Raw genomic sequence first — 9,156 nt, forward strand, 5'->3', positions numbered from 1 at the left:
TCATTCGGGAGGAAATGATCAATCAGTCTCACTTGTACTCAAAAATCTTAAGCTATTGTAACTGAACGCAACTATCCTAACTAGGACCAGCTGCGTCACTGCTATTTAAATTGTCGCTCGGTGTGATGCGTCCTTGTTTGATTGTCTGAGGTCGTATGGATGGTGATGGCCGCGTTGAGTTGTGACTGGTTGCATTTTATGAACTTTTTTTATTCTTATTGGCGGTGTTCCTCACATTGATTTTGACTCCACGCATGTATGCTTATCTGTTTTCAGTTGTTGATTTGTGTTCATTAGTGTCTTGATTGAGCTTTGCCGTCGTGTGTTTTGGCAGTAGATATTAATTACTGTCAAGTATTGGTTGTAAAGAACAAAGTATGTTCATTATCGCGGTTCAACCGCTTTGGTCAGAGCATATCTCGAGCTGTAAACCGTAAAACCCCACAGCTAGAGCTGTTCTGATTTACCAGAATAAATCAACGTTAGTGAGCGGACAGCTAGCAACCTCGCCCAGTCGTCTTAATATCGCCATTTGGACAAAGAAAATTCCTTTCACCCCCAAATGGTTTCTTCTTCTTTTCTTGTCTATTCATCTTCTTGCTTGTAGCTTCATCTTGTATCATCCTCTTGTCTCTTTTGTCTCTTGTATCTCTTGTCTCTCTCTCTCTCTCTCTCTCTCTATCTCTCTCTCTCTCTCTCTCTTGTCTCTCTCTCTTTCTTGTCTCTCTCTCTTTCTTGTCTCTCTCTCCCTCTTGTCCTCTTGTCTCTCTCTCCCTCTTTCCTCTCTCTCCCTCTTGTCTCTCTCTCTCTCTCTGTCTCTCTCTCCCTCTTTCCTCTCTCTCTCTTATCTCTCTCTCCTTCTTTCCTCTCTCTTCCTCTGCTCCCTCTTTCCTCTCTGTCTCTCTTGTCTCTCTCTCTCTCCTCTCTCTCTCTCGTGTGTCTTGCGTCTTGTATCTTTAGGAGGTACATCTTTTTCCAGGGTTACAACTTTTCCTCAGACGAGTTTGTTTCCCAATACATGCGCAGTATCTCAATCCTGCCACAGTCGTTACATCCGAGAAAAGAGCGTTGCAAAGCTGCAAAGAGAAACTGTGTATTCAGTGTGTTAAATCTCGTTGATCCATTATTACGCCTCTCCAGATCGTACTTCACTTCTTATCCAAACATAATCTGTAATTTAGCAGATACTTTTCGTTCACTATTGCAACAGAAAGGGGCACAAAACCATTTATGATAACGCAGGCAAAAATTTGAGTTGTCATTCTGGTTAAAGTTAGTGCAGTTGACTTTCATAACCAGAGAACAAACATGGTATAGCTCTGATGTCCGACAACTGTTGTTCATGTCTGTGTTCAGCTCCATGGTTTTATGATTGCAATTTTAATATTTGGTTTTCACTATGACCACTTTCAAAAATATCATTCATATGTTCTCTCTATTCAGAGAAAGTCAGTTATTGTGTAATAACACTATTTCAACGTAACATTGCATATCAAATAACGCTAGTAAACTTGTACTTACAAAAGAATGCACTATTTAAACTTCTCTCGCTTCAGATCAATTAATTTTCTTTGAAACATTCGTGATAGCATAAAAGATAGTAAATGTTCAGGATGCTATGTGCTTTCATAAAATTTAACACTTAAATACCTTTCCTCACACAGAAACATTAAGGGGTAAAGTTCCAGCACAGCTTACAGACTAAGCTGTGTATTTAAAAAGTTGACGTCAGTTTGCTATATGTCAGTAATACAAGCATGGCGTGAACAACAACTGAACATAGGCTGAACATTTTCCATTACGTACAGTACAGTATATCACTCATTTTTTGCATTATTGGAATAATGAACACAGTAATCGAATGCTGAGTCCGACGTCCTCGCATGGTGCACTCTTCCAGTAAAAATTTCATCCAGTGGTGAAAAAACTCCTCGTGCAGCTCGGAAAACTTCCATCGGCTCCCATTCGGTCGCTGCGTCGCTCATGTAAAGAAAAAAACATGCACAAAACATTTTGTACTCATATTAAAGTGTTATTACTATAAATTCATTAGCAAATACAAATAAATGATGGATATAAATTATCATATGTCGTACAGTCAGCTCGACGAGTTAGTGATGAACCGATTTACGACATTTCATTCCAAGAGGTAGCTCAAAAATTGTTTTTCAATCGATTATAAACCGCTCGTCATTCTGGGGCCCTCAAGAGGTATAATTAATAACAGATTAATAGAAGAGATGAGGATTTCCACTAAGAGCAATGCGTTTCACCACAGAGTCGTTTAGTATGTGCGAGAGTGTTATGAAGTTGTTCATCTAGCCTTAGCGACAGACGACGTGTCACGGAGGGATTTACTGTTATAATTAAGAAAACACACATTTCAGTCATAGGACTACGACAATGAAAACGCAGAAATTCATCCTCAGAACGAGCGTTACTAACAGTCGTTCTTTCAGTGTCCCACCAGCGGATGGAAAGGAGAAGGGTGCAGATAAACGTAGAGGCACAAGAAATAACTTCTGCCACACACCGTAAAGTTTATTAGATTAAATTAGATTAGATTAGATGTATTTTGCGTTCCAATAGAGCCATAGTGAGGAGATCCTTCAGGATGTAGAGCATGTCAGAGAAATAAGAATACGAAATAAATATTAACAAAAAGAAACAAATATTCTAATGTACTTTTCGCAATTATCAAGTGAAGTGTCGTCACAGATAAGGAATAACTCAAAAAATCTTATTCATATTTACTTTTAACAGGTAAAACTAAACTTGTCACAAAACGTGTAAATGTTCAATACACTGAGTTACATAACGTAATGCCTAAGCTGTTGTAGCCATGCACCATCAAATAAAAAAACCATTTTATAAGACTTATTTGCAATGATCGCGTTTCTGCACTAAATTTGTAGATTTATTAGTAGTTAAACTTTTGTGGCTACTGGCAAGTTATTGATGGTGTGTGTTCCTGAATAACAGGCACCTTTCTGGACCAACTGAAATGACTTTAAATATTTGCGAAAATTAATCAAATTTCCCGTATTGATTCCATGAACTGAACTATTGGTTTGCAAAAGAGATATATTTATAATGAGAAATTTCGTTAAGGGGTAAATACGTGGGAAGCAGTAGTTAGTTTCTTTAGTTCCCTGAACAGGCCTCTGCTGGAAGTTCTGGAGTTCACACAAATAGTGTCTCTTATTGCTTGTTGTGAACTCTGAAAACTTTGACTTGACTTGATGAGTTGCGCCAAAAAATAATTCCACATGTCATATTGGAAAGAAAGTGAGAAAAATATGCTAGAGTTCTTCCAGTGAATCTCAGTTTGCTATCTGATGTCTCTACGATTAATTTTATGTGAATGTTCCGCTTCAAATTTTACGCATACGCGTAGATAGTTAACGGATCCAACGGATTCGAGTGAATGGTCGACTATCGTGTAATCGTACTATAACTGGGGTTTGCACCTATTTATATGCCTTGCGTTGCGTTTGTTTATGTTGAGGGTCAACTGCCAATACCAGTATCAAGCAGTCCACTGCAGGTCTTCCTGCAAGCCTCGTGGAATTTCTGACATCACACTAGGGCATTTATACGGGGTGTTTCAAAAGTTTCTCCACAGTGCCCTATGATTGTTAGGCGTGCGTGCAGTATGATTGTTCACCTGTCTGGGTTACTTCCCTCCAAGTGGAGTCTCCCAACATTCCACTGTTTCGTTTATCTCAGCCAGCTTCAGTAGCATCGTTGATGTGTGTCCTTACGTGTTGACGTGAACGTTTAAATTTAGTTCTTTTGTTCGTTTGTTTCGTTTTTGTCAGTGTTAAAATGCTAACCATTGAAGAACGTGTGGTTTTAGTCGAACAAGTGTTCAAAGCTAGCGGTAAATACACAGTGTCATTTAATTCAGTTTTCCCGGAGACAACACTCCCACATCGCGATATTATGCGAGATATGATTAACAAATTTCGGAGTACGGGTTCAGTGACAGATGCAACGAGCAGTGGTCGTCCTTGCGTTTTGTCTGAGGATAAATTACTCGATATTTCCGATAAAATGTCCATGAGTCCGAACAAGTCAGTAAGAAAACTCGCCCAGGAAATCGATGTTAGTGTCGGAACGGCCCACGCAGCTGTAAGGAAAAAATTAGAACTTTTCCTATACAAAGTGACAGTCGTGCAAGAACTGAAAAATACTGATCATGGCAAGAAATTGCATTATTGTCAATGTTCAAAAATCTCGGTCAACAAAATGGAAGGGATATTCTTAAAGAAACGTTTTTCACTGATAAGGCGTGGTATCATTTATCTGGGTACAGGAACTCGCAAATTTCTCGTATGTGGAGTACTGCAAATCCATTGTGTATTCATGAGGAACTACTTCATTTTGTGAAAATAGGAGTTTGCATTGCAATTTCTAGACGTCGGATTGTGGGTCCCATACTTTTCAGCGAAACAATAAACGCACAACGATACTGCAGTGAGTTCCATTTCGGTATGTTCACTGCGACATACGGCACGCGCGGCAATCATACGGCACAGCGGAGAGACTTTCTGAACACCCCGTATATATTGTGATCAGTAGGGCCCGGATTTTAATGACAAGTCATATTTTTTTCTGAACTATAGGGTGAATTTTAGAACAATTTATACACAAATCTAGGCATTTTAGTGTCGAAAAATGTATTTTGATTGTGCATTTAAAGTCATATTACAACAAATTTTAGTAATAGGTCATATTGCGGCTAGGTCATATTTCCGTCAACTTTTGCCAAAAATGCATATACCGTTTTTCTTGTATCTTAACGGGACACACGAATAAGAAAATGAATATGTTATTCACGAGACAATATTTACCGTGCTATTGTGAAAGATAAACAGATAAATTACTACACAGCTTTATTTCTCAGAACTGTAGCAGAAAATCGGTGTACCACAACAGCCGTTTCGCGAACATAAAACACTGTTGCACAGAGTCGACAATACGCTCTCAGAGCCAACAAAGGTGGCTTCTGCCGTAATAATCATCGCAGTCGCACAGGTGTTCCCAGTAACCAGTTTGAATACAGTCTTTGACTTGTTCAACATGCCTAAAGCAAAGTGCTCCGACAGCGTGAAGTTGCGAGGATATGTTCGAGAATTTGGAGAGAAGTTCTTTAGTACTGATGGGAAAATATTATTTTGTAAACTGTGTCAAGTTAAAGTTAGTCCAGCAAAGCGCTTTAATGTGTAACAACACTGTAATATCGCTAAACACAGCAGCTGCGTGAAACGAGGTGCTGAAAATAACAGCAGGTAAACACTGTTATTTGAACAGACAGATCAATCGTCAACTATGCAATCATTCTGCAAGGATTTGTGTGAGATGATGGTGTCCTGCAACATCCCATTGGAAAAGCTGAAGAATCAACGCTTCAGACGGTTCTTGGAGAAGTACACAACACATCCAGTTCCAGATGAATCTACACTGAGAAAGAACTATTTATCCGTATGCTACAGTGGTGTACCCAACAAAGTACGAATTACTATTGCTGAGCAAAACAACTGGCTGTCGATAGATGAAACTACGGATATTAGTGGGCGATATACTGCAAATGTTGTTGTTGGTGTTCTAAAAGTTGATGGCCCTGGGGATATGTTCCTACTAACGTGTGAAGCTCTCGATAGAGTAAACAATTCGACGATTGCTATTTTGTTTGATAACTCTCTGAAGCTACTGTGGCCAGATGGTGTGAAAAGAGACAACGTTTTGTTGCTTGTAACAGATGGTGCTTCATATATGGCTAAAGCAGCCAAAGGGCTTCAGATTCTCTACCCCAGTATGGTGTACGCCACTTGCCTTGCACATGCGTTGCACAGAGTTGCCGAAGAGGTGCGATCAGATTACCCTGACGTGTACAAATTAATTTCCTGCGGCAAGAAAATCTATGTGAAGGCTCCGCTATGGGTGCAGAAATTCCAGGAACAAGCACCTTCAATACCCCTCCTACCTAAACCTGTTCTTACACGATGGGGTTCTTGGCTTAATGGTGCTAGGTATTACTGCACCAATTACACCCAAATAAAGACAATCTTCTGTGAGCTTGATAGCGACGAATCAAGTGCTATCAAAATTGTGATTGAAGTTTTTACAGATACATTGTCTCGAAACTTGGCATACATCAACGCCAATTTTTCAGTGATATCAAAAGCCATCAAACAACTGGAAGCTGTTGGCACTCAGCTATGTGAGGACCTGAGTATTGTGCAACATGTGCACGGTGAGTTGGGTCGAGCTCGTGGTCATGTGGCTGTGAAAACCAAATTGCAAAGTGTTCTCCAACGGAATCTTGGATATTCTACACTGTGCAAAATTAGTGCCAGTCGTTCAGGGAATGCTGCAACATTTGAAGATACTGAAACAAAGCTGAACTCCAGCGACCTAGCTGCCTTCAAATACGCTCCAGTGACGTCTTGTGAAGTGGAGAGGAGCTTTTCTAGGTACAAAACTATCCTCTGCGACAACCGTAGATCTTTGACAATGGAAAACTTGAAAATGCACCTTGTGATCCAGTGCAACTTTGCAGATACTGAAGATTGACATGCGGTATTAAATAATGCGAAACGCTTTAAATACTATGTAGAAATAAAAACATTGTTTTACTGTTTCGATAGTTGATCTTTTCACTGTACTTTGTGTTTAGAAAATAAAACATTCAGACATTCAAAAAATAAGTACAAATTAGCCACAAACCCTACAGAAAGAAATAATTATACTTACAATATTTTGAAAAGTGAATTTTGTATTAATTTATAGTGAATAAAAAATTAAATAAACAACAAGAATGCTTAAAATAAACTTCTATTAAGTCATATTTTATTTTTAAGGCCATATTTATGTAAGTTTTAGGTCATAACTGCTTGCATATATCACTGTTTTTTATGTAAATAAAATCCGTGCCCTAATGATCAGTAATGGTCCTATAAAACCCCCTTGGGGTACGGCAGAAGTTATATTGTCTAAAGATTTCTCTCCGTTAAGAATGACATGCTATTCCCCATTTATGTGGAACTCTTCAGACCAGTCACAAAGCTAGTCTGCAATTCTATACGCTAATATTTTGGTAGGCCAGAAGTTATATTTACGTCTAAAGATTTCTCTCTGTTACGAATGACATGTTGTGCTCCATTTGCTAGGAACTCTTCAGTCCAGTCACAAAGCGAATCTGCAGTTTTATACGCCCATATTTTGTCGAAGTTGTGGAGTTGGATCGAATACCTTCCATAAGTCAAAGAGCACAGAATTAAACTAAGCGCTGGTATCTGCTGAAACTTCGCTTTCGTGAACAAACAGAGCGTTACAGACTATCTACAGGTGAAGCAGCACTCTATTATGCGGACCAGAGCTATGCCAACCTTTTGCACTGAGGCTAGTGAGCTACTGGTACACATCAGGGGACGACTCCTCATGGCACAACGGCCCACTTTGGGGACGTGTGATGCTCGAGTCTGCAGCACAGTATTACTAGTGGCACTGCTGGAGGCAGTCAATCAGACCTCTGCTAAATTTTGTTGGTCTCAAACTAGTTCTCACCTTATTGGGCCATCTCTACGAAACAAATGACTAGCATCTGAAAGGGACTCTTGTTCTTAGGCAACAAAACATTATGAGCAAAGACACAAACCACTTGCATAGAGCGTTGTGCATGAAACTTGTCTCTTAACGTTGAAATTACACTTCACATAATGGACAAGGTTAAGCACAGTACATGATTAAACTACACATATTGCAGGTTAAATAGTTGTAATGCTAAATTTTGTGAGGTCCTGAAATCGGCTGAGAAATTGTTTAACTGAGCACTCTTCATATATGTTGTGCAACAAACATGTTTTTTAACACTGTGAACTAAACCTTAGGCAATGGGGAGTATTACACACAATACTTAAAATTCACAATCTTGTAGTATAGTATTCCAGGTAATATGGTTATGATGCCATAGTTTGTGAGGTCGTGATATAAGGTACACTTCTCAGTTACAAAGTTTTAAAGCACAACGTAAGTTACTAGTTCTCATTTACATAGCTCTTTGTTTGCTTATAATGCTAGGTTACCTAAGAACTAGTGTCCGTTTCAGATGCTAGTCAGTTGTTTCCTGAAGATGGCTCAATAAGCCAAAACCTTGTTTGAAATAAACAAAAATCAGTAAAACGAAAACAGTATACTCGTTATTCAACCTTAAATCATGTATTTAAGTGCGTAGATAGTTAATCTTTTCTCAGTCAGTGATTGAGAATTAAAATAGGTGAATACTCTCACTCAGGATACAGTTCTAAGGGTCAAAATTCATTTATAGCGTTAGTCAGTCGGTTGCAAAATTTTTAATTAAGCACTGAATCCTGAGAAACGATCTGTCTCATTACAGAAATTTACGACACAGATCAGTCTGGTCAGTTGGGACTGCGCATAATACTCGGCCCGAGTATGAATTTTCACTGGATACTCTGAGACGCAGTCAGTAAACTTCGTTTATTTTTCTTTTTAATGTTTGGTCGTGAACCGTTACAAGCGTGGAACCTTATAACACTTCCTGCCGCAAATAATCGCTATATATGTATTACAGATTAATCAAATGTTTTGTGAATTATGTTTCACTTGTTGATTATTATCGGCGTTGCCAACAGCGTTGAAAATTTTGGAGCGTCTGTTCTTGTTTTTATATCTGTGATAAGATAGGATATTGTGTTGTTCGGGTATTTGCTACAGGTTCCACGAATTTTTTGGGTTAGTTCATTAACTGAATGAGAACGAGAATCAAAACAAGATTGGAAACGGAAACATCGAAAATTAATTAGTTTGCAGTAATGGAACAAAATCAAAATGGGAAAGGAACTGAGACGGAAGATGATGATGACGATTATGTTTGGTTTGTAAGAAGCTCAACTGCGCGTTTATCAGCGCCCGTGCAAATTCCCAATCTTTGCTCGGTCCAATCTCGCCACTTGCATGACTGATGATGAAATGATGAGGACAACACTAACACGCAGTCATCTTGAGGCTGGTGAAAATCCCTGACCCCGCCGGGAATCGAACCCGGGGCTACGAGCTGCGGACTGAGAGGGAAGAGGAACAGGTAACTTTTTCCATGGAGCTATCAGATCCGAACATGATGGAGACTGA

Source organism: Schistocerca nitens, chromosome 6, assembly GCF_023898315.1.
Source record: "Schistocerca nitens isolate TAMUIC-IGC-003100 chromosome 6, iqSchNite1.1, whole genome shotgun sequence".
Lineage (NCBI taxonomy): Eukaryota > Metazoa > Arthropoda > Insecta > Orthoptera > Acrididae > Schistocerca > Schistocerca nitens.